A 23,456-nucleotide genomic window follows, 5' to 3' on the forward strand; every position below is an offset into this window, starting at 1 on the left:
CATCACCTAGTGCTGGAACAAATAAAACCAAATGAGTAATGATCTGATTCTGTGGTCTCACTGTTGCTGCTTTGCCAGGAATTATCCTGGCTCAGTGGACACAGTCCTGGGTAGAAGAGCAGAGTCTGTTTTCTTCTCTGTCACTTACTTGCTGGATAGCCTTAGGCAAGTCATTTAACTCTCATTGCTTCCCTTCCTATGCTTAATCCACCACCACTGACTTTCTTTGTAAGAGTTTTGAGATGTATTAATGGCAAGGGGTATTTTAGTGCTATTCTGAGAGCAGAATGAGACAGCTACAGTCCCACAGTATTTAAAGTCCCTCTAAAAAAGTTATTACACCTTTTTCACAGATCTATGGTAGTCTGTATGGTGGCTTTCATTTGTAAAGGAAAAAAAAAAATAATCACCGAGCTACTCAGAAGCAAATTGGAGCGATGAGTTCATGTGAGAATACTGCCATTTGCTCATGAGAAAACAGCAGTGAGAAAGAAATAAAAGTCAATATAAGAGGCACTGGTGCCTATTCACTGAGCCCTCGTTTACATACAGCAACTCATACTCAGGAAATGAGTGCAGCACTTGGAAACAGTGATCTCTGTCAAGCAGGGATGGGCGAGCGCTGTTTCCGATGAAGGCTGATGACTGAGGAAGTCATAAAAGCTATCGGAGAGAGAGGAAAGAGGAAGGTGACATGGGTAAGAAGGCAAATATTAAGGGGATGAAAGGGATTATAAAGCAAAGATGAAAAGATGTAAAAATCTGATTAGGAAACCAAATATGACAAGGGAGAGAAGAATTGGCCATGAGGTGAACAAAACCAATAAGAGTTCTTTTGAACAGGTAAAGGAGACAAGATTAACAGGGAGGCTGCTGGACCACTGAGCAGTGGTCAAGAGAGCTTAATAACACAGGGAGAGGGACTGAAATGAGGAAAATTAAATTATTTCCCCTGTCTGGCACTCCTAGGGGAACCTGGAGGTGAGATGACAGACGCAGAAGCAAACTTTCCTGTGACAGCCAGGCAGAGAAGAGTTGAGAGCATGAATAGTCACTAAAGAAAACACATACCTTGGAGAAGGAGGCCCAGCTGAGTGCAGAGGGCCTACTTTAACCCATGCTTCTAATGGAACAGGAGAGATTAAGTGCCCAATAACAGAGGTTTTGAGTAGTTTCTTGGAGATAAAAAGAGGTAAGGAGAAACCGATATAAAGCAAAGATCTTTGAGCACCTATGAGAAGAGATAGGCAGAAACCAAGACATATTTGCAGCAGATTATCAGCTGATACAAATGTTCATAAAAACCGATGCACTCACCTCCACACACACTCACTCCCACCAGCTGAGAATCTGGCCCCGAACCTGCAGAATGTGATTTTTTTTTTTAATCAGAGGCAAGATTTTAGAGATGTTAGCAGGGATGAGATCACCCAACATCTGGAGAAATATGAACTGATAAAAATGTATCTGCCCAGATCCATAAAGGGTAAATCTTGTCTGACAAATCTAGCAGAATTTGTTTTAGGAGCTAACGTGAAAAACAGGCAGGAGCGAAGCAGTGGAGCTAATCCACATAGATTTCAGAAAAGTCATTTAAACGCAGCCCGGGATGGTAGACTAATACATAAGGTTAGCAAGTATGGCATAAAAACCATTGTCCTTGAAAGACTAAGGAAATGGTTAGGTGATTAAGGGCAGGTTGTAATGGTAAAACTTTATGGGTCAGAGAGGAGGACGGTGATGTGGTGAAGACAGCTATATTTGAGGTTATTATGATGACAGTTCAAGGCATCAGATGGAGACTCATACTTTTTACTCGGTAGAAAAACTATTCTGAGGAAAGTGCTACCCTGGGTGGTTCTAATCCAAAAATCACAACGAAACCAAGACCAGTTCATCTTCTGGGGGGGCATTTGCCTTTGTGGAACATCAAATCTTCCCAGGTCAGCAAAGCATACAATGCACAGGAATGAAATGAGGCCCAATGAGCCCAATAAATGAAAAAAAAGCACCTCACCCTAGGCCAGGGTAAGGTCAGGTTGGCCAGAAGGATATATATTATGACAATGGGGTTTACTGAACTAAAAGACCACAGAACAGGAAAAGGATTTAAGGCAGACCCAGGGGCTGTCAGCACACGGTATCAACATGGTTACTCCTGGATTACATTCATACCTTACCTTGGCAGGTGTGTAGTTTGGTCCAGGTTCTCCGGGGTGATGGTGGGCAAGGTGCAAGATAGGAGGACTCCCAATAGCAGGGGGAAAGCAGAGAACAACAGGCAGGACAGGGTAGAGATGGTCCAGAATAGGACACTGAAAAAGGGGCAGTGGTTCAGAGAGGACCCAGACAGACTTCAGCTGTGTAACCCAGAACCTTGCTCAAGCCACTTTTACTAAAAAGCAGAGCACATGCTATCAAAGTGTTGGAAGAAAACCCATGCAAGCTGGAGACTGCAGTAATGTCCCTCAGCATGTCCTCCACAAACTCTGGACCCTCTGAAAATACCCATCCTGCACTGAAGGCTCCTGTACCTGCATTGGTCCAATCCCCTGCCCCAGGCTAGATCAAAGCCCAAGGTCCTGCCACGTTGCTCCACCGGGTCCTTGTCGCCTTGCCACTGGGAAATGCAAAGTCTCATACCTGGTAATTTAGCACAGGAACACGTCTCCCTGCTTTGCCTGTAATATCAGTGTTCATACGCGTCCCACTGCCCCCAAATAAGAGCTCCAGGGAATGGGAACACCCAAGGGTGCTCATTTCCTCATGCAACATGATCCAGACTCCCCACTCTCCATGAAATCCAGCACCACTTCTGGAGCTAAATTTTAGAAGTCATCAAGTCCCTGAGTATGGGACTGGGATTTTGTCTGCTGCCCACTCAGCAAAAGTTGCAAAGTCTGTCATTTCTAAGTGTTTAAAGAACTTCAGGTCTGCTTGAACTTCACATGACCTACCTACATCCCTCAGACCAGTAAAATCAGACTGGGAAGGTCACCAAGAGCCTGCCATAAAAATGTTCATCCACTTCTGGCAGCTTTTTTCTGTTGTGTCCCCTCCAGGGAGAGGCACTGCCTGGAGCTACAGGCTGCCTGCCGAAGAGGCCAGCACAGCCCAGGCCTCTCAGCACATTTGCACAGCAGAGACCCAGGTGACCCACTGGGGCCACTGCACCCCTCGCCTAGGAACATCCTTCTGCCCCCCAGCCCCACGGCAAGGCAAGCCAGCACTGCTATCCCAGTTCTGCAGGGGATGGGGCCAGCAAGGTCCCCATCCGAAGGCTTTGCCAATGCTGTTGTGCTCTCCAGGGACTTTGGGCTGCAAGAGGCACTGGTGGCACCAGCCCTCGGTGGCTGCAGACCTTGATGTGGGGTTGGGGACTGGACAGGTGTTTGTGAGATCGCTGCTCACAGTATCCCCATGCAGCACAGCAAGCTGTTTGTGGCACAGATAGGAATTGCAGATGGATTAATTGATTAATCACACCTGCTAATTACATCAAACAAATAGGCAAAATTAGTATTTGATGTAGGTCTCTCAAGAGACTGTATGGATCAATTTTCCACAGATAAGACAGAAAAGTTCCCGCAGATAATACACAAAACCTCATCAGAAGCTTCCTGACTACAGATGATTCTGTCATATTGAAGCCAATGGAGTGACATCCCACGAAGCACTGCTTATTACTTACGCCCGATTATTCAGAGCCCTGACTAAAACATCATACATGAGTCGTGTTTGTTAAGGCATGCACACATGCACATGTTCAAAGCTGGTTTCAGTGCCACTTGGCTGCTGTTCTTATGAAAACTGAACATCAAAAACACATCAAGATAATAAAAATAACAGATCAGCTGCATTTAATACATAAATCATTATTATAAGCACTGTTCTGCAGCTTGAGCTGACTTCAAGTCAAGCTTCCATTAATATTTAGTCAAAATATTGGTGTTTTTCAAAGGACTGGAAAAATCCCCTTGCAAAACTATTCTGATTGTGCACCCAGAGCACAGACCAGCCTCACACAGCAAGACAACTTTGGGCTGAAGCAGCACTTTCATCCTGTTTACGCCCTTAGAAGGGGAAACGGCCTCTTTTTTTGTTATTTGGCCCTTTACAAAGAAAGGTAAAGTTCACCTCTCACCCATGTGTGTACTGACCATGGGCACAGCAGTCCAACTGGAAACACAACTTGCATTTACTTCTGATACCAGGAATCTTTTAGATGAAGGCGAGTTTGTGCGAGCGACCTTGTCGGGGCTTCTCTGAAACCCTAGTGTCCCTCACTGGGATCTTTGCCCCAGAACCACCTCCCACACTGATATTTTTGGAGGTTCTGGATTCCTTGGGGTGAAAGTTACTACATAAATATTTGTCATTGGGTTTCTTTGGTGATTTGATTGCTTTGAAAATTGATTTTAAAATGGATTTGTTATTGTGGCAGTGAATTTCTTTTGTCTTGATTTAACGTCTAACTATTATCTAGTACAAATAACAGACTTGCTGAAAAATCTAATTCCAGGTTTTTGTTTCATATGCCTTTACTAATCTAGGAAATCTGGTTGTATTAAGAAGCAGCATCAGAAAGGAGTTAAACCAGTATATCCTTATAAAGCTGAAATAGGCATGAAATGTAATGAGAAATCCTACTGCAGACACTGTTTTCAGTCTTGAGTCTTTATTTATTAAACCTACTTCAGGAAATTCAGACAATCTACAAACATTTTGGGGCCTGATGTATTTTAGGCTTATAAAGTAATCTTTGGAGAGCAAAGAACACCTTGTGTTTTTGCAGAAAATATTTCCTGATCTTAAGAGAGGGGGTTTTTGATGCATGAAAAAACCACTGCCTTTATTTTCACAAGGGATATTAGCCCTGGGAAGGAGCCTGGCATCAGACCAGCCAGCAGATGCATGGAGCAAGAATGAAATCAGATGTGGTGAACCAGCTTTTGGCTTAGGCAGGTACTTCCCAGAACCTTTTGAACATTGAATCTTACCTTCTGGAAGATAAAATCGGTGTATCTGAGGCTCTTACATGAAGTGCCATGATTTTGAGACTGTGTTTGACTCCTCAGCATGCCTCTGAGCAGGCAAGTGTCCTTAGAGCCATGTGCGAATGTAGCACTACGGCCAGGCTCATAAGAGGACGGAGGTGCCCGCTGTGGGAACAGGGTGGATAAAGCTGCCCAAGTTCAAAATTGAAAACCAGAAAACTTCTGTTCAGCTGCCAGCAAACCCTGAATCATCTAATGTCCGCAGACACATTTCCCATTTCCTTTGAGTGTCCTGGGTGCCTCAGTCCAGCTACATTACAGATCAGCAGCTCTCCGCCAGAAGCAAAGGGTGCAACAAGGAGTGGGGTGATGACTCAGTTCTGTCTCCAAACTGGGACCAGTTTTACCTGCCTGGACCCTGTTAAGAAGACCTAACTCCACTTTTAAAGAACGTAAGTTGCTTTTGGAGCAGGATTCCTGGATCTGACTTGTGTGCTCTGACCTGTCTCTGGTGGGACAGGAGTCCCCAGATCTGCCCAGAGTTCTGCTCGGTCTTCTCTCCCAACCACTTACAGGTCAGAACTTGCAACATTAAAATATCTCAAACTGTTTGGTTTTTTTTGGTTTTGAGATAACAGGTGGACTCTCATCTAATGAATCAATTTACAAAACTGTGATTATCACCTGAATTACTGAATTACTACTGTGCCTGAGGGCCAAATGCCACTTGGTCCCCTCTCAGACTAGATACGGACAAATTTGTTGGAAGACATCCTCACTGCTGGCTCTGCCTGACAGGCACAAAGCCTGCCTGCCTGCGGGCAGCTCAGCTCAAAGCAGAACAAGCCTAAAGAAAGGCCAGATCTTAGGAAGCAAGGTCATGTGTAAATTCCCAGGCATCACACCAAAAATCACCTTCGGATGGATGTGGCCTGACTCTAGGCTGTGCTCAGCATTCGCAGCTTGGGGTCAAGCTAAGAAAATCTGCAACCCGCCTCCGGCTGCCCGAGCAGAGCAGAAAGGAGCAGGACTGGCTTCTGCTGCAGCATCAGGGAAGTCTCCGTTCAAGGGTGCGAGCACTTCATCCCAGGAATGCAAACTTCTTACAGATAGGAAATTCCTGGAATTCATGCTCCTATGATGCAAGGAGGAATGTGCCTTCTCACAGTCACTTTATTTTCATAGCCTGGCAAGAAGTTTCTTACGTTAATTGGAAAGGAAAGCACAGCACACCTTTAAATGAATATGGATAATATTTTTCTATTACCCTGATGATTATTAACTAAATTGCCTTGTAAAATGCTTAGCACTGTTTATCCTGGCAGTGTTTCGACACTTTTCCATCAGGGACAAGTGAGGGATGACCTGACAGCAAGGCTATCGGTACCAGAGCACAGTGGGTCACGGCAGAGCCGGTGGATCACACCAAGCCCAGTCCTCGTCCTAATGCTTGAGTGCAAGCTGCAGAGTGTGACAGCAGGCCATGAGCTTTATCAGAAGCTGGATCATGGCTGGTGCTTGTATGCCCTATTGTATGATGTGTCCCTTCCCTCGTGGGACCCCATCAGCTATGTATAACAAAGGGCCTGGTCCAAAGGCAGATGCCACATCTTTATAGCCAAGGTAACTGGAAAGGGCACTACAGCTGCTCAGATGCATAGAGGCATGGGATAGGGGTGTTTTATTTATCATCAGGGCATCCTTTGCCAGTCAGCTCCTATAAACCTTACAGTGACACAAGATTCTTACTGGCAGACGAAATAGTTAGGTGTATCCACTGTTCTCAGGGGAATAACGTGATTTCTTGTTCTTTTTACCAGCATTGTTTAACCAGGTCTGACAAACGTGTTTCTAAGCGAATGGAGTGCACCTGGGTCTAGCAGAAGTGCTTGCCTGAGCATGCACACACATTGTGCATCGGGTGGGTATACGTCCCTGCCTGCAAACACTGCTGCCTTCCAGCAGCATTTCCTCCCAAATGTTCAAAAATTACCAATCAGAGTTAGGGCTAAATGACATTTGCTCATCTGAGATTTCCTTCTGTAACTGACACATAGAGCAGGAAAAAGTAAACCTGAATAATTGAAAGGGGAGGAAGAAGAAAGATTTTTTTTAAAATTAAAAAATCAGTTCTCAGTTAAAAGAGGAAATCCCATGAAGGCTATGTGGAGATAATACTGAGCTGCTATTATACAACTGCATCCCTCTGAGGAAGAAGTTATCTCTCAACGGATCTGCAAGGATGTTTTAAGTGAATAAGTAAATGAACCAGTCTGGGGACGTGAACAAAATATGTGTGTTTTCCAGTCTCTGAATATAAACAAACAAAACATAAATATTCAGAGATTACTCCAGTTAGTTCTCGCAAAACTCTTTGAGCAATAAAATAAATAATACGGGTGTTTGCAGTTCAGAGCAGATGATCTCTGTGGGGGAAAAGGCAGGAGGGGAAGGAGCTGTACTCCTCCTGTCCCCATCTTTGGTGATTTACTCACCCATCACCACAGCCCAGCGCAGAGCTGTGTCCACACCACATAAAGCTCAGTGCTAACATATGACACACATAATGGACCTGCTTGGTAGTCTTCACTCGAGGATTTATGAAGAACAATCTAATTATTCAACTCAGTGCTGCTCACTACCATTATTGCTCCTATTTAAAGCCTCCATGGAACAGGCCGTTTGTCTCAGGGGACAGACCTTGTCATAGCGGTTTTCATTGATAGAAATATACTCCTCGGTTTTGATAGCAACCCAGCTAATCCTGAAGGGACTTGGTAAACATATCTCACACTTGATAGGCCCAAGGAATTAGGCCTTGACAGCCCAGCTTTTCCAGGAGCAGAAAAATGGGGTTGCTTTATCAATAAACTCTAATTAAAGAGGAGCAAAGACCAACCCAATCTTCTGTTTTGCAGTAAAGATGCAAGCGCTTGCTGGCTTCCTCCCACATGGAATTGTTTCAGCGTCCCAAAGGAGGGAGGGGGCTGTCAGCATGCTCCACCTGATCAAACGGAGGTTGCTCTGTTATTTATAACCCTATGATATGTAACGGATGAGAGGAGTCACCTTGGCTAAGCAAGTCACTTGTGTAACCTAACCTTGGGTGAGCTACCTCTTGTGTGCAGCAGCAAGACAAGCACACGCCATGGTGCCAGCTCGGCAGGATGAAAAGGGAGGCACGGTGAGATTTCTGATTCACATCCACTGCATGACACGACCTCAGCAGATTTCCTCATCTTCAATGGAAACTGTTTTTAAATTTGCCTGAATATTTATTGGTTTTTATTTGTATGCAAAAGAATAAGCGTAAGCATCTTTTTTTTCCTCCTCTGCTACCAAGAGTTAGTGAAGGTTTGCATTTTTCCCCCTAAAATATTTAAATGTGTGTGGGGGGGGTAATGAACATCTACTAAAATGCATTTGTGGACAGTTACCAAATTCCTTTCACTGACTGCTGGTGCACAAACGCTACCTGTAACCAAAGAGATGCTGAAGAATAAGTGTGCAGCTTTAAGCCAGCCAACTTTAAAGGGAACATTCTTTCAGCCCTTCACATAACAAACCAAAAGCTGTCCTGAATACAATCCTCTGCCTTCCATGGGCTGAGCAACATCAGTACATCCACCAGGATTTAAGGCTGTGATATTCACAGGGGGCCTCAGGGAACTGGTGGTCAGGTTTTTAAAGGTATTTAGATACCAAACTCCCATTGATTTTGAGGCTGGCTACATGTGTAGAAATCTTGCTATTGCTTTTGTTGTTTTATCTTTCTTTGCTCAAGGCAGCGCTAAGAATGATAGATGTGCCATAATTAAAAATATACATGGAAAGCGCAACCCACACATCTCTACCCTTCTTCCCTTCCATCTAGGAAGTCCAGATCTCTTGCACTAGTGTAGAAACTAGAGCTTTTCTTTTCCTTAGATAAACTAGACATTTTTCTCCTTTATCCATACCACTTTTTGAGGCTCCTGGTCTGAACCTAACCACCAAGCTTTCATCTTTTGAACGTCAACAGGACTTGAAGACCACTTTGCTGGGACTTTCTCCACAGGTTCATTTTTGCTTTTATCTGTCCCAGATTTTTGAAGGCATAATGAGCAAAAAGTGCTCACAGTCTAGTGCAGGCCTTGGCAGGCAGCAAGGCAGCAGAAGGGCATGCAGCTCCTCAAAACTTTAGTTTTGAGGGTATAATCACAAATTCAATGACTTCCAGGACACAACCAGTAGCTCCTGAACATAAAGGTTAAAAACACGTGCTTCTCCTTCAGACATGATAGACAGTTGCAAAGGACTTTGACTTTTTTGCCCTATGTGTAATAAAAAAGTCAGTGGCTTTGGCTACTTGTAGCTAGCATTAAAGTGCTAAATGTTGCTGTATACTCACACACACACACTGTGGCCTGAAACAGAGGTGGTAAGTAATGGTATAAAAGAAATAATCTGGATTCTAATTTGCTGACTGGGACATACTTGAATATTTGTACTGCAGAAGATATCCTCTCATGCTGAATATGGTAAAAGGTAAAGGATCTTTCTTCCTCTAAAGGTTAGAAAGACCCAATTTAAACAGAAAATTGCAGCTAAGGCTTGCTCAGCATCCCTGAGGGATGCTTTACAAGGGATGAAATGGGCCTGATTCTGCTCTGCTATCAGAGTGGCACCAGCAAGGGCTTAATAATTTTTTATTTACATCATTCTGATAGGAAGTTTGGGCCCATGTTTCTGTGCTTCTCTGGTTTTAATTACTTGGGGAAAATGTGAGATCCAGAATCAGCCACCTGTTGGACTGAGCTGGTTTCTGTGCAGAAGCTGATACCTGACAGTACTCAGTGCCTGAGGCACAGTCAGGTAGGAGTCACTTTGCAGTGACGGGTGCAGAAAACCTGTGATGGTTATAATACAATACACTTGTGATTACATTTTTTAATGATCTAAAGACTAAGCATCAAGTCCAACTTCACTTGCAGTCAACAAGGAGAATAAACTACCTTGAAAGGGTGATTCAGCTCACCCAATGATGGAGGGATCCTGCATGATTGACATGGAGGAGATGGCTAATTTCTGGACAGCTAAAGTTGAGGGAACAAGTCTCAAGCAGGGTGCCCAAGTTAACACTAGAAACCACCCTGATCCTACATATACATAAATTACTGAAAGCTCATGCAGTTGCTGAAACAACGTGACTTGACTGTAAACACTGTAAGCCGAAATCAGTTATTTCTTTTTAAACACACTGCATGGAAACAAGATGAATGCAAGCCAAAAAACCATGTGGCTCCGTTATAGATCATGCTGTATCACAGCTAGCAAGAAAAGGCTCATTCCTGGCTTCAGCATGGATGCGTGCTGCTCAAGGTAGTAAAAGTCCAGCTAAAGTTATTTTACTAGCTTGTAAGTAACAGCCCTCCCAGATCATAAATTACTTTCCTATAGGAATTTACTCTTCAGGGTAAGATGAACTCTAAAAAGCAGTCTCATGATGCTGTCTAAATTAATTTCATTGCAGGATCAAGATCGTGGGATTTACAGTGTGGCTTTGCTCTGTACTCCCACCTTCCCTGCAGGTTAAAGCCCCCAAACTAACAAACTGGCCAGGGCCTAATCCAGCATGCCCCAGTGAGCAAGGTGATATGTTGAACAACAAAGGGAATTCTAGATCACAAACACTCAACAGTCAAATGTTGCAAAAGATTGGGTTGCTCCCCAAGACACCATTTTCTCAGGGCTTATTGTGCTTTTTGACTGTGAAACAGCTTAGCTGGAACCAACACAGACATGAGCCAGCAGAGCTGAAACCTGTCTGCTGCTGCTGCTGGGAGATGGTGCAAGCAGCACAGGCTGCTGCAGACAACATGCATCAAAAATCTAGCAGCTTACTTTTTTATGAGGAGGGCACAGCAAATCCCTAACAGTCAGGACAGCTCGTTTTAACCATGTCTCGTGGAGCTTTTCCCCATGCCAGAGCAGGTGGTCATTTGCTCATCCCAGCCACCTCTGCAGCACCGTGCCATGCTGAGCTGCATACACTTCTGGGCACCACAGAGGATACTGCAGCCCCAGAGAGAGGGGGCAAGAGAGAAGGAAGGAGGGAGGGAGGGAGGCAAGGAAGGAGGGAAGGAGGGAAGGAGGGAAGGAGGGAAGGAGGGAAGGAGGGAAGGAAGGAAGGAAGGAAGGAAGGAAGGAAGGAAGGAAGGAAGGAAGGAAGGAAGGAAGGAAGGAAGGAAGGAAGGAAGGAAGGAAGGAAGGAAGGAAGGAAGGAAGGAAGGAAGGAAGGAAGGAAGGAAGGAAGGAAGGAAGGAAACTATTTCTCAAAGTGATGTCTCAGCAACATGGACGAATTTACAGAAGTCCTGCCTATAAAAACCCACCTTGGAGAACATTATATATGAGGGCTTAAGCATAATAAGTTTGATCTACTATAAAAATCATTAGTTTAGCAGTAGGCTACTTACCTCAGTCTGTTGCAAGGAACAAATACCCCTTTCTCCCCTGCCTTCCCCTCGCTCCCCGCACATGCCCAGGCACTGACCTCCCCTGCCAACCATCCTCACCTGGCTACAGGTGGAGTCCCTGGGCAGGCTGCCCTCTTGCTTACAATAGTGGGGGTCTGGTGGAGATTACAACAGAGGAAGAAACAAAACTGTGTATTTCAGTGGAGAAAACTCTGCAGTATAGGGTATTTCACTAGCAAGACACAAATTTGTAAAGCCTTCCCTTATCACAAAAAACCAAAAGGAGACTCTTGCAGAGCAAACTGCCATTTCCCCCCAAATTAGCTTCATTACATCCTACAGCCCCCCTAAATCTTTTGGTACATTTCTGAATATGGCTATTCTAATGAGGTAAGGAGCAACTGACATCCAAATAAATTGCAGCAAGAAATTCCAGTTTACTTTAAAGTCACTGACTCTCTTGTGAGGAGGTCAAGGCAAAGTTATTTGGTAGTGGTATTTCTTTTGCTTCCTGTTTTAAGTTACCGAGTTCTTGTATCATCAAAAAGCTGCTGACTTCTACCCTTCAGGTGCCTGTGTTAGAGTGGAAAATGAGCTGCTCTTTCTTTTCCCCGACCTCCTTTCTTCCTTTCTCTCTCCCTTCTTCCTTCTGTGCGTTACTTTGGGGTTGTCTGCAGGACAGGTACGCAGCAAACAGCCATCAGAGCATCCTTAAGGGAAAGAACATGTATAGATTTTACAGATTTTAAAATATAGCTGGGTAAGAAATCGAGTATTTTAAGGCTAGCCTAGATACAAGAAGCATATAAGCACCCTGCATAGCACAGAGCCAGCTATGGTGCAGACCTGGAGATGAGAGAGGGATGCCTGAGCCTGCAGACCTCAGAGCCAGGCTGGGATTTCTCACCGTCCAAGTTTCGATGGTGTTAAGATCTGGCAAATTAGTTTGACTTATTAAGACTATAACCATGACTGCAACTCAGATGAAATTTGGGTTCACACTTTTAGAAGTTTGAAAATGTTGATTTTTTAAATTTTTTTTTTCCCCTTGAGTCAAAAGTCTTTAAAGGGCTGTGTAAGACCCCAAGGCTTCATGGAAAAGTCAGTGTAGAATAACTCCCCCGAATAAGTTAAAGCCTTTCCTGACCTCACTACTAAAATATTTGAGGCACTAAATGAAACAAGGCAGCAAGAGGAAAAAAAAAGGTTCTGTGGACATGCTACAGCATCTCTTTATCTTCACAGCCTGAAGAGGGTGGAGCACAATTAGCTCATCTGTGAGAAATCTGGGCAGGCAAGGAGCTTCAAGAACTGTTAAATCCAACTCCAGACCAGGATCCTGTTGTCCCCTGGACAGCAGCTTAGAAAGCAGCAGTTAAACTGGGGAACTCACTGCTGCAAGAGGCTGCAGTGGCCAGAGGAGTGAGTGGGATCCAGAGGGGACTAGAGGACCCGTGGAGGACAGGTGCCTTGGTGGCTATTAGATTCAAAACCCCAGATACAACCTCTGCACTGCTGATTTCCAGAACAAGGAACATGCAGCAAAGGGAAGTATCACACCAGAAATGCCCTGTTCTTCAAACTTTCTCCTGTACTGAACATCAGAGAGAAAATATACAGTTATATAGATTTTCGCACAAACCCAGATCTTAGTTAGCTCCATGTAATTTTGTCTCTCTGAGGAGTGACACTGCTGCACGGCTCCCTCATCCTCTGCCAGGATGGGGCAAAGCTTTCAGGCTTGGTGTAGGTACATGGCAAGCCCCAGGATGCATCCTCACCCAAAACAGGTTTTCTGAGAAATGGAAGCAGAAGATATTCCCAGGCAGCTGGATGTGAGAGTATTTCAATATCCGCTCATCCAAGCTTTAATCTCTAAATTGCAAAAACATTAACATTATTGATAGATCAGACATCAATCCAACAGGAAATTTAATTAAATTAAAATGTGTCACTGAGCAGTCCTCACTGCGTCACGTATAAATCTTTGGTAATAACTTGACAAAGACAGCAGCGATTGATACCGTGTTCCCAGTTTAATTTATCCCCCACCATTTTATTTTCCTGTGTTGATAATGAGTGTGCTCGCAGACTCACAGGGCGACAGACTTGTCTGCAGGGCATCCATCTGACGCACACCAGCCCCAAAGCCCCCCACGTCTGCTGGACGTGGATTCCTTACAGCTGAATGGGCTCACACCAGACAGATTCTGGGGCAACACCTTAATTCAAGGCACTGTTACAGGGCTGACCCCCGCTCAGTGATGCCTCAGCATAACTTTCCTATTTCAGATCATCTCCTCCTAATAGTAGATTTGTCCCCAGAGGCAGCAGAGTCCCGGAGAAATGCTGAGAGGTCCCTTGCATAAAATCAGTTTATTCCCAGGGTGAGCACGCACAGCCCCGACCCCAGCCTGTGTGCAGCCACCACGTACTGAGGCAGTGGCAGCTGCTGGTGAAACTCCTACATCAAGCAGTGCTGGAGCCCCCGCCAAAGCACAGACACATGCAGATAATAGCAAGATGCTAAGACAGATGATTAAGAAACAACTCCGTAGAGCAACTTCTTTGGAGTATTATAAATCATTACAGTTGGCTGAATAATACAAAAAGAGATTAAGAAATATTTTCTCCAATTCATTTCTGAACAGCAGTGGGTTTGGTTTGCTGTCACTTATGGCAGCATGATATTTACTGTAATTTATTAGTATTGTTGCTGCTTGCTGCTCTTCAGGCAGCCACTGGCTATTTATGAAAAAGTTTAAGAATCCAGGAAGTTCATGCGGGATTTTTTTCTCAACTGTTTTTTGTACCCACTGGGGTCTTGTTTGTTCCCCAACATGTGTTATTCCCGTTCGCAAGTGCCAGGGATCCGAGGGGAAGCCAAGGGGCTGCACGCGACAGAGCTCACGCAAAAGGGAAGGAGTCAGCAACCAGCACTGGGCTGAGATGGCTTCGCTTTCAATAGAGCGTGGGGAGGGAAGGAAGGGAAATCCAAATCAGTATTTATAGACATCAAAATCCAGCACTAAGCATTTTGCAGAGAGAAGGAAAACAAAGATTAGGTTACCCAGATGAATGTTATTCACAGTCAACAACTTCCAAACTCACCAAGGAGCATGCAAACTCCCGCAGTCTCTGCCTGCTGAGCACTAAGCTACACGAGTGGTGCTAGCTTCAGAAACCACATGCATTATTTTGGGGTTACTTTCTTTAATCTTACTGAATCCAAACTCCAATTCCATTTTTTGAGAGCCGTCCTCAAAACAAATACCGAGGTAATACCGATTGGCTTGTGACTAGATGTGAAAATAGAGCTGTCTCGGCACGAAGTCCTACAGACAGAGCACAGATTTTCTCTGTCTCCACCTCCCACATGCAGCACAAGTACAGTTTTCATGCCTTTGTCAGAAGTGCCAACCTGGGGAAGTTGCAATGCACAAGCAAGGAGAGGAGCGATGAATTAACTTGACAATGTGCATTGCTGATAATAAATCTCTTGAGAATTTGATCCATAAAGGTTTGCTTCCTCACGGTCCATGTTAGGTGTGACTGTTCTTGCAGTATCCAGTGGCTTGTGGTGTGTATTTTAGTTCAGATGTATATCTGCTTTGCAAAGGCAAATTCCCACTGCACAGAATGGAAAAAGTGAAGAAGCAGTGATTTATATATAAATTATAAAATGTGTCAATTCCGGACACCCATTTAGATGCAGTTTGTCAGACCCAGCTCTGGAACATGTATTGCCTGCAGAAACCATCCGGAAAATCTGAGAGGCTGCTTTAAACCCCAACATGTGAAAGGCCCCAAACCAGGATTTAATGGATTAGTAAGGCTGAAAAGGACCATCATAATCATCTGGTTTTGTTTCCTATGTATCACAGCTGAAGAACTTCACCCACTCATTTCAGCATCAAAGCCATAACTTCTGCTGAAGCTATTGCATATCTTTAGAAAGACACTCACTCTTGATTTAGAGACTGAAAGTAATGCTAAATCCACCACATTCCTAAGCCAACTGTTCCAGCCGTTAACTAGTCTTGCTATTAAAAAGGCACACTTCCAGGGCAATTTTATCTAGCTTCAGCTTCCTACAGTCAGATCCCGCTATGTCCTTCCTCACTGTATTAAGGAGATTAAAGTCAGGTTTAAGTCATGGGAACTATCTCATGAATCACTGCATGCTTTCTCTTCTTGGATAGTCTTGGAAATATGTCACCTGAGAAGATTTATGAATGGACAAATTCATTGAAAATATCATTTGCAACAGAATAACCAGAATAGCCCCTCTCTTTTGATGAAGAACTTATCTGAATTTTTGTGTGTGTATCTGTGTTTTATTTTGCTTTTAATCTGGTGACTCTGAGATGATGCAGACAAAGATATATAGGTAAATATGTGTCACACTCTCCCTTAGCACATCAGTCGAGGCGTAATTCTGTGCATCAAAGCAGTAGTCTGTGTCACATCCAGCACAGACACTGAACAATGTCCCTTTAGAAAGGGCAGAGGGTGAGAGTAGCTTTATGACACTATTGATTTATTCTGTGCCTGCAGTTAAAAACTATACCCAGACAGACAATAAAAATAACTGCTCTAACCATATAACAGCTTCCTGCTACTAAAATGGATTTTACACTTAAAGTCATGGAGGGCTTTTCTTTCTTTCTTTCTTTTTTAAGTCTCAATTATGATTTTTTTCTGAATAAAGGGAAATAAGAAATTGTCAGAACTGGTTTAGTCCTGATATTGTCCTTTTTTCTGCTCTCCTCAGTGTTTAAAAAGGCCGGGATTACTTTCCTGTTGCAAAGTTGTGTTGTAAGTGCACTAGTAGGCACAATAACCTGGTATTAATCAGACCAAATAGTTTGGTGCACAGTTCCTACATGAAGAAATACGCAGTGGGAGTGGTAATCTGAAATGAATTTACTATACAAAATAAAATTGATTATGGTCCTTGTGGTCAACTGTATGAGATGGGATTGAGGTCTTGGCCTTAGATATGAATGTTAAAATAATATCTAGAGCAATCTCCTAGAAAACCTATTTTCACTCAAAGGACCCCATAGATTTGCATGCTGAGATTTATATAATCTGCAAGTGCTTTGCTACATTGAAACTGGTGTCTCAAGCAAACTGCAAGCAAGCATCTATGATAATTAGTAACTTTCCATCATAGTATGGAAGGAATCTTAAAAACTGAAGCCCTGTCTGATGAATGGATCAATGAAATGTTTTAAGAACATACAACCCTCCCTTGAGGTCTTTACCAAAATCTCTGAAGCTGCTGAAAATAAATTGAGAAGGTGGTGCAACAGGCCCATGAGTTAGCACCAGTGCTGGCTGGAGAGGTCCTGTCTCTTTGTACCTATCCTGATCTTGTGTTAGCACACATTTTTGGACAGAAATGCAGTGATTCAGACCAGGGAAATTATCAATCTGAAACTTGGACTTCCTTCAGATTATTTCAGCAGGATCAGTTCCCTGCTCCAGTTCGTCAGTTCACATAGTAGCACCTATAGGTATAAAACATGGATAGTGAGGTGATATAAATGAAAGCCCAGAGACAGAAGGGAAAACCCCAATCTATATATAAGGTGTGTGAGACAGGATGAGGGAGTCAGATAGAGCAAGGAGAAACATACATCACAGCCTGTTTCTCTACAGAGTGGAGATGAGCAGCCTGCCTGCCAGGGGTCAGATAGTATGAGGAAGAGTACACTGGGATGGGAAAAAAGTGCTCAGAAAAAGGAAAAGGAGGAGGAATCTGATATTCAAGTGCCATTCCCTTTCCACAGGTTCTATGATTTGGGAGATACTGCCTGAATGACATTTAATGTGAGATGTTATAATGTGGCCTCGTGTCCCTGGAGATGCTCTCAGAAATTAGATGATTCCATCAGCAGAGTTTTTATAAAAGTAAACAAACATTGTAATAAATGAACCCAAAGTGTGAGAAAGTCAAGATTAGACTCTTCACATCTGGCTGGGGGATTTTTCCCACTTACTTATGCTCTGTGATAAAGCTTAGATCCATTAACAAACATGCTTTAAAATTGACTTATTGAATATGTTTGCAAGACACATTTTTATTTTAATCTGTAAAACATACAAATAGGAATGTTTACACAGAAAACGACCCTGTGGAAACCATATGCTCTCCAATCCAGAGAAAGAAGACAGAAGACTTTTTCAGCTTTGCTGTCCCGTGTGCTTTTGGTAGTTCTGGCATTGGAAACCTTAACTTCGGTTCTTGCAGTGGGTGGCATCGTCTCCTGAAGTGCTCAGGTGGATGTGACACTGGAGACAGGGATCTTTTTTGTTTTGTCCGATTTTCATGTAATGGTCAGCAGAAAATATCTAAGATGGAAGTTAAAATTTTCCTTTAAATTACAGGGTTGATAATCTTCATCGTATCTTCAACTCATCTGGACAAACCAGGATCTGGCCCTTACATACTTACATACACCTCCTTCCTCATGCAAGACTCGCAACACAATTTCAAGAGTTCAGTTTCCCAATGAATCACTCCTCTCTGTTCCTTAAACCTCACTTTTATTTGTATTACTTTTTGGGAGCATGATTATTTTACATCCTTTCAATCATCAGCCTCTTCTGAGGGCCTCAAATGTTTGACCCGTCTTAAACCAACAGGATTATCCAGTTTGGCTAGCAGCCCAGTGAGCCATTCCCCAATGCATTGCCATGGGACCAACAGGCAAAGGCATCATGGATGGCTCCCTACAGCCAGCTGCATGGATAACTGCTCTGTCTGCTTCCATGCCTGCATGGCTCAAAAGCAGTTCAGACAGAACCCATTTTTAAATGGAGGTTCATCACCCATTGCAGCAAGTTGCACCAGAGCTGCGTCAGTCTGGAGTGAAATCTTGACCTCTCTGGATGGGAAGCTTAAGTGAGAGAAGAATTTTCCTCTGAAAGTCCTAACAGCTCTGCAATGTTGGAAAAAATCCGTATGGGGGAGTGATCCCTTCTGGTGCTTTTCAAAGCCTGCTCTTCAGAGTAGCAGATATATTTATATTGGAGGTGGGTTGCTAAGCACAGTAACTACTATACAGGAGCTAGGCACAACAAACGAGCTCCCCAGGTTTGAATCTGTGCTTGAGTACAGCTACATGGGTGTAGATGGCTGCACAGCTCAATAACTGTGATAGAACAAAAATCCTGAGTAGGAAATTATTTAAGGTAGCTATGGCACCTGAGGGTTTGCGCTGTGAAGATGCTCAAGGGGAGCTGGTCTTTCACAGAAGTAATGAAGAGGCTGTTGAGTTTTATCAGGAAAGGAAACTATTGTCAATGTCTATCGGCACAGGTCAGAACACAGGGTATGTCTTTGATGATAAAATAGATAATGGGTCATGAAATAGCCTGACTCAAAGGGGAAAAGGCCACGTCTCACCTGGTGTGGCCCCACGTTATAGATTTAGCGCACTTATGCAATGTGAATGCTCAAAACCTTGCACCAGCATCAAATCCCTAAATTTGCATGGTTCTGGGATTGCATGTTATATCCAGGAGGTTGTTTCAACATAGATTCCTGGACGATGGAGCAAATGTCTTCTGCCTCATCCAGTCTCCCTCCAACATTGGTGAAAAAGCAGCAGAGGATCTGATGCGCTGCATCTTTCTGCACTTCCATCTGAAAGTTTCATTTGGGAAAGAAACAGGCTAAACAGAACAAATAGGAGGTAAATCTAAAAGATCTGAGTGGATGTTGCTGTTTGCAACTTAGCGAGCTGGTCTTTGAGAAATACTCTGTTCACTAGCTGGATGCCAATTGCCAAGTGATGCTATCAGTTGATTAAAACACAGCCTGCCAGCTTCCTGCTTGATAAAACTGAGTACAATCTGATTGGGAATTCTCAAATCCATTACAGAATGACTAGTCCATCACTTAAATCAGCGTACACCATTTTGCCATGAATCATCAACATACTTTGCTAATATATTTGTAGCAGCTAAACCCTGACAAACCCCCTGACAGTTCATCAAAATGGTCCCTGAGTGCCGGATTCTAGGGAGCGGGAAACGGCAAGAGCTTCAGACTGTGAGGGTTTCCTGTTGTTCCTTGCTCAGCTGGGTGAAGGTCATTTCCTCTCCTCTCTCACGCAGAAGAAGCTGAACCCTCAGCCCTTGAAGATATGTCACTGAGCTCCTAGAAACAACAGCCAGCTCCTACAAGGAGCACTCTCCTGCACAGCCACACTGATGAGGCAAGTTCACTCCCCAAAGAGAGGTGCTGCTCACTACACTTGCCTCTTTGGAGGCAAATAAGCTGATTTGGGCTGCAGAAGAAAAAAATTGCCATGAACTATTAAAAATCAGTCTTGCACTTTATTTCTTCTGCATGCTGTAACACAAAAAGCCAGGGCTGCAGAGCCAGGCTAGCATTCCTGCAGCGGAAGGAAGGGGCATGCTGCCAACACATTAAGGATAATCCACTAGCGGGTTGGGGTGTTTAAAAAAAGCCCTCTTTTGTTGGCTCTTTGGACAGTTTTTTATCTGCTGAGTTGGAGATGCGTGCCCAACTCCAGATATACATCAGTGATTGCACATCAGCTGCAATGTATTCTTGATCACCCCAATGTGACAGATGGAAGTATTACTCGATGAATTGCTGTGGGACACTTGCTAGCTAAATAACAACTCTGATAAACCAGAAGAACAAATCAACCCCGGCAGAAACATAAAGTCTTCAGGCCTTAACAGAACGTGCTAGCTTTGGATGGGATAGAGTTAAGGTTTTTTGTAGTAGCTACTATGGGACTGTTTTGTATTTGTGCTGAAAACAGGGTTGATAATTCAGGGATGTTTCTGTCACTGCTGAGCAGCACTTACACAGAGTCGGGGCCTTTTCTGCTCCTCACCCCACCCCAGCAGCGAGGAGGCCGGGGGTGCACAAGAAGTCGGGAGGGGGCACAGCCAGGACAGCCGACCCCAGCTGCCCCCAGGGGTGTCCCAGCCCCCAGGGCGTCCTGCTCAGCACAGACAGCTGGGGGAAGGAGGGGAAGGGGGGCACGTTCAGAGTGACGGCGTTTGTCTGCCCAAGTCACCCTAACACGTGTCGGAGCCCTGCTGTCCTGGGGATGGCTGAGCATGGGAAGTGGTGAATGAATTTCTGCTTTTGCTTTGCTTGCATGTATAGCTTTTGCTTTACTTATTAAACTGTCTTTATCTCAACCCACGAGTTTTCTCACTTTTACTTTTCCAATTTTCTCCCCCATCCCACCAGAGGGGAGTGAGCAAGTGGCTGTGTGGGGCTTAGCTGCCAACTAGGGTTAAACCATGACACAGAAATAAGATCTTATGGAGGGGAACAAACTGATGCAAAATCTGTTAAAGAAAGTGAGAAAATGCAATAAAATTTGGAGGCCATTTATTACTTATCACCTAAGCAGCAAATTATAATGAAATGGTGAGGTCAGAAAGTTAATAAATCCTAATCATAGGAATTCTCAGATAATGCTTTGATAGCCAGTGCTATCCTCCAACTCCACCATTCCCCATCTGTGTCCTTTCAGATTCTCTCTCCTACACACCCCTCCTTTAGTTTTCCCTCCCCTTCTTTTTTTTTTTTTTGTTGCAATTAAACATTGCAAGATCCACTCGAGAAAAGTACAGATAATACAACATTTCTATGTCAAATGTCAATACAAATTCTTATCTGGTGTAAAGTCAGTATTACTCCATTTCTGGTTTCAATACATTTTATTTACAAGAAAATGAATAAGCAGGAGACAAATATCTATTGTTTGCACAGTTTCAGAAACATAATCTATAACATAAGGGGTAGTTTGTGCTCCCCCTCAAACTACTGAGAGTCTGGGAAGTCTCTCCAGAAGTGAGACTGGCTTGGAATAGGTGTAATAAAGCAGAGATTCAGAGGCACAGTTTCTTCATTTAAACTAATACAAAGTGAGAAGACAAAGAGGCTCCCAAAATTCTGCCCTTGTGGTTCAAATTTGAATATATGTTTTTAAAGCTGGCCAAGCAACTGAAATTAAGCCTCATGTAATTAAGTTCCAGTAATTTGAGCAGAAAGTAGTCCTGGGAAAGTTAGCAGGTTGAAAAAGTTATGGCAAAGCAGATATATTGATTTTTTTTTTTGTGCCATTCCTATCACATCAGAAGTCCATAAAGAGGAAATTTAGGTTAAGTCAAGAGTTTTCAGTCTCTAGTGTGCAGACCTCAGAGGTCCATGGACTAAACCAAATAAGCAGCTGGCTGACTGGTGTGTTCCCACCTGAAGATCTCTTCAAGCTTTCTGTACAGGACCACGATACTGCCCCAAAGTCTCCATCCTCAAGAATGCCGCTTCCATCTTCTCAAATTCATGTGGCATTGCTCTCCATTCCTTACACCCACCAGCAGTCCTGGCTTACCTCCTGCTGCTGAAGAAACTTTTGGCCTCCTCATGGTGCAGATTTATAAGCAGTGTGATCTCCTCTGCATCCAGATGTCACCACTCCAGGTCTTCTGGGAGACTAAGGTTGGAAATTGGAAAAGGGATCACAAAAAGTGATAAAAGTAGAAGAAAAAAGGACAGCAGCAAGGAGGAACAGCTATAGAAGATGGGGCAGTTAATAAACAGAAGGGATAATGAACCAGGAGAAGTCTTGGTGGAAGGAAGAGGAGCAGCAGTCACAAGAGCTGCCAGTCACCAGCAAAAAGGGTGTCACATGAAACATTTGACCCTCTCTGTAGCACAAACACCATTTAGAGATGGCAGGGGAGCTCTGGGCAGTTTGACAGCCTTCCTCTTGCAAAGCAGGGTTACATACACCCTGAAGGACTTTCTGGTGGTGTGGTTGACCCCTTGGATCAGAGCTGAATGTACCACCAAGCCCTGGCTTGCTTTTGGAGAGAATTCCCTACTGGGTCTCTTGTGGAAGGAATCTGTGCACCGAAGCCGCTCTGCAGCTGGACTAGTGCCCAACAAAAGGAGACAACAAGGGGATTACTGCAAAACCACTCCAGGCTCCAATCTGAGACACTAGTGTAGACAGAGCTCAAGTGTAACCCAAGAGAAACAAGGCTACTGTCAGTCACCTTAAATTCACTAAACATACCTGGGGAGAAATTGTTGAAAATCACCAGACGTTTTTTGTAACACTGCTATTTTACTAGGTCATATTGTACCTTCAACATTTCCACAAACTTCAGCTAACATCAGGCAGATCTCTACTTAATGAACAGTGAAACACACAGTTTGCCCAGTGATGACTAAATTACTCGGGAGGAACTACAATTGATAAGACAATGATTTATGGACCTATTGTTTTCTAGGTTCTCGTAAATAATCCTAATTGGTGTTAATCATCCACCCTCTGCTTTGTGTTATCACCAAGCAAAGTACACTTCCTAAAGCAGCTATTTAGGGGCATAATCCTTCTGAAAGGCAAGACAGCTATTGACTTCGACAGGATCTGGATTACGGTGCTCAGACAGAGGAAAGTGACTCTGGAACATGAGCAAAACACATCACGCTTTCTATGTCTGCATTGAAAAGTTTCTTTTCAGTATGCTCATGGTAAATTCAGTAATCCCTTCCATGCGGGCTTCTTGCAGTGACTCTTCAGTCTTGCTACTAGCTCAGAAATGCACCACACATGATCTAAATTTGCTGATGCTATTACTGCCAGTTTGCAACTCCCGTCCTCATCCCTTAGCAATGGGCTGGAGGTGTCGTATCTGAGAAAGACTGCCTTGGAACAGCAGACACCTGCACCAGGGCTTGGTGTCTTTCTGTCTCTGATTTTATTGTTATCCCTGAAAAAGGACTTCGATCTTTTGGTGCTTCACCATTTGTCACGCTGTACCCTTGTCAGGAGGGAACTGCAGAACTTGAGACCTCCTTGCTTGCTGGTTTTAGGTGTAAGGTTTGGTGGGTTCAGTTTTAGCATACAGATGAGCTTGCTTGACCTTAACAGGTCTGCACTTTAAATAACGCTTAAATAGCATTCTAGAGGGTACAGTCACATGC

General features: G+C 43.8%; 1 protein-coding gene across 2 annotated transcripts in view; it reads right to left on the reverse strand.

The window, feature by feature from the left end:
* MAF (MAF bZIP transcription factor) overlaps positions 1-23,456 on the reverse strand; it is a 192,375-nt gene that overhangs the window by 107,995 nt on the left and 60,924 nt on the right. Inside the window, exon 3 of one of the 2 annotated variants that reach the window (XM_074912963.1) lies at positions 21,099-21,957. The exons of the other annotated variant lie outside the window; for it this stretch is intronic. The gene's annotated coding sequence lies outside the window, so the exon portion shown is untranslated. Of the gene's footprint in view, positions 1-21,098; positions 21,958-23,456 lie in introns of those variants that run through there. 2 annotated transcript variants of the gene reach the window in all.

Source organism: Athene noctua, chromosome 9 (assembly GCF_965140245.1).
Source record: "Athene noctua chromosome 9, bAthNoc1.hap1.1, whole genome shotgun sequence".
NCBI lineage: Eukaryota > Metazoa > Chordata > Aves > Strigiformes > Strigidae > Athene > Athene noctua.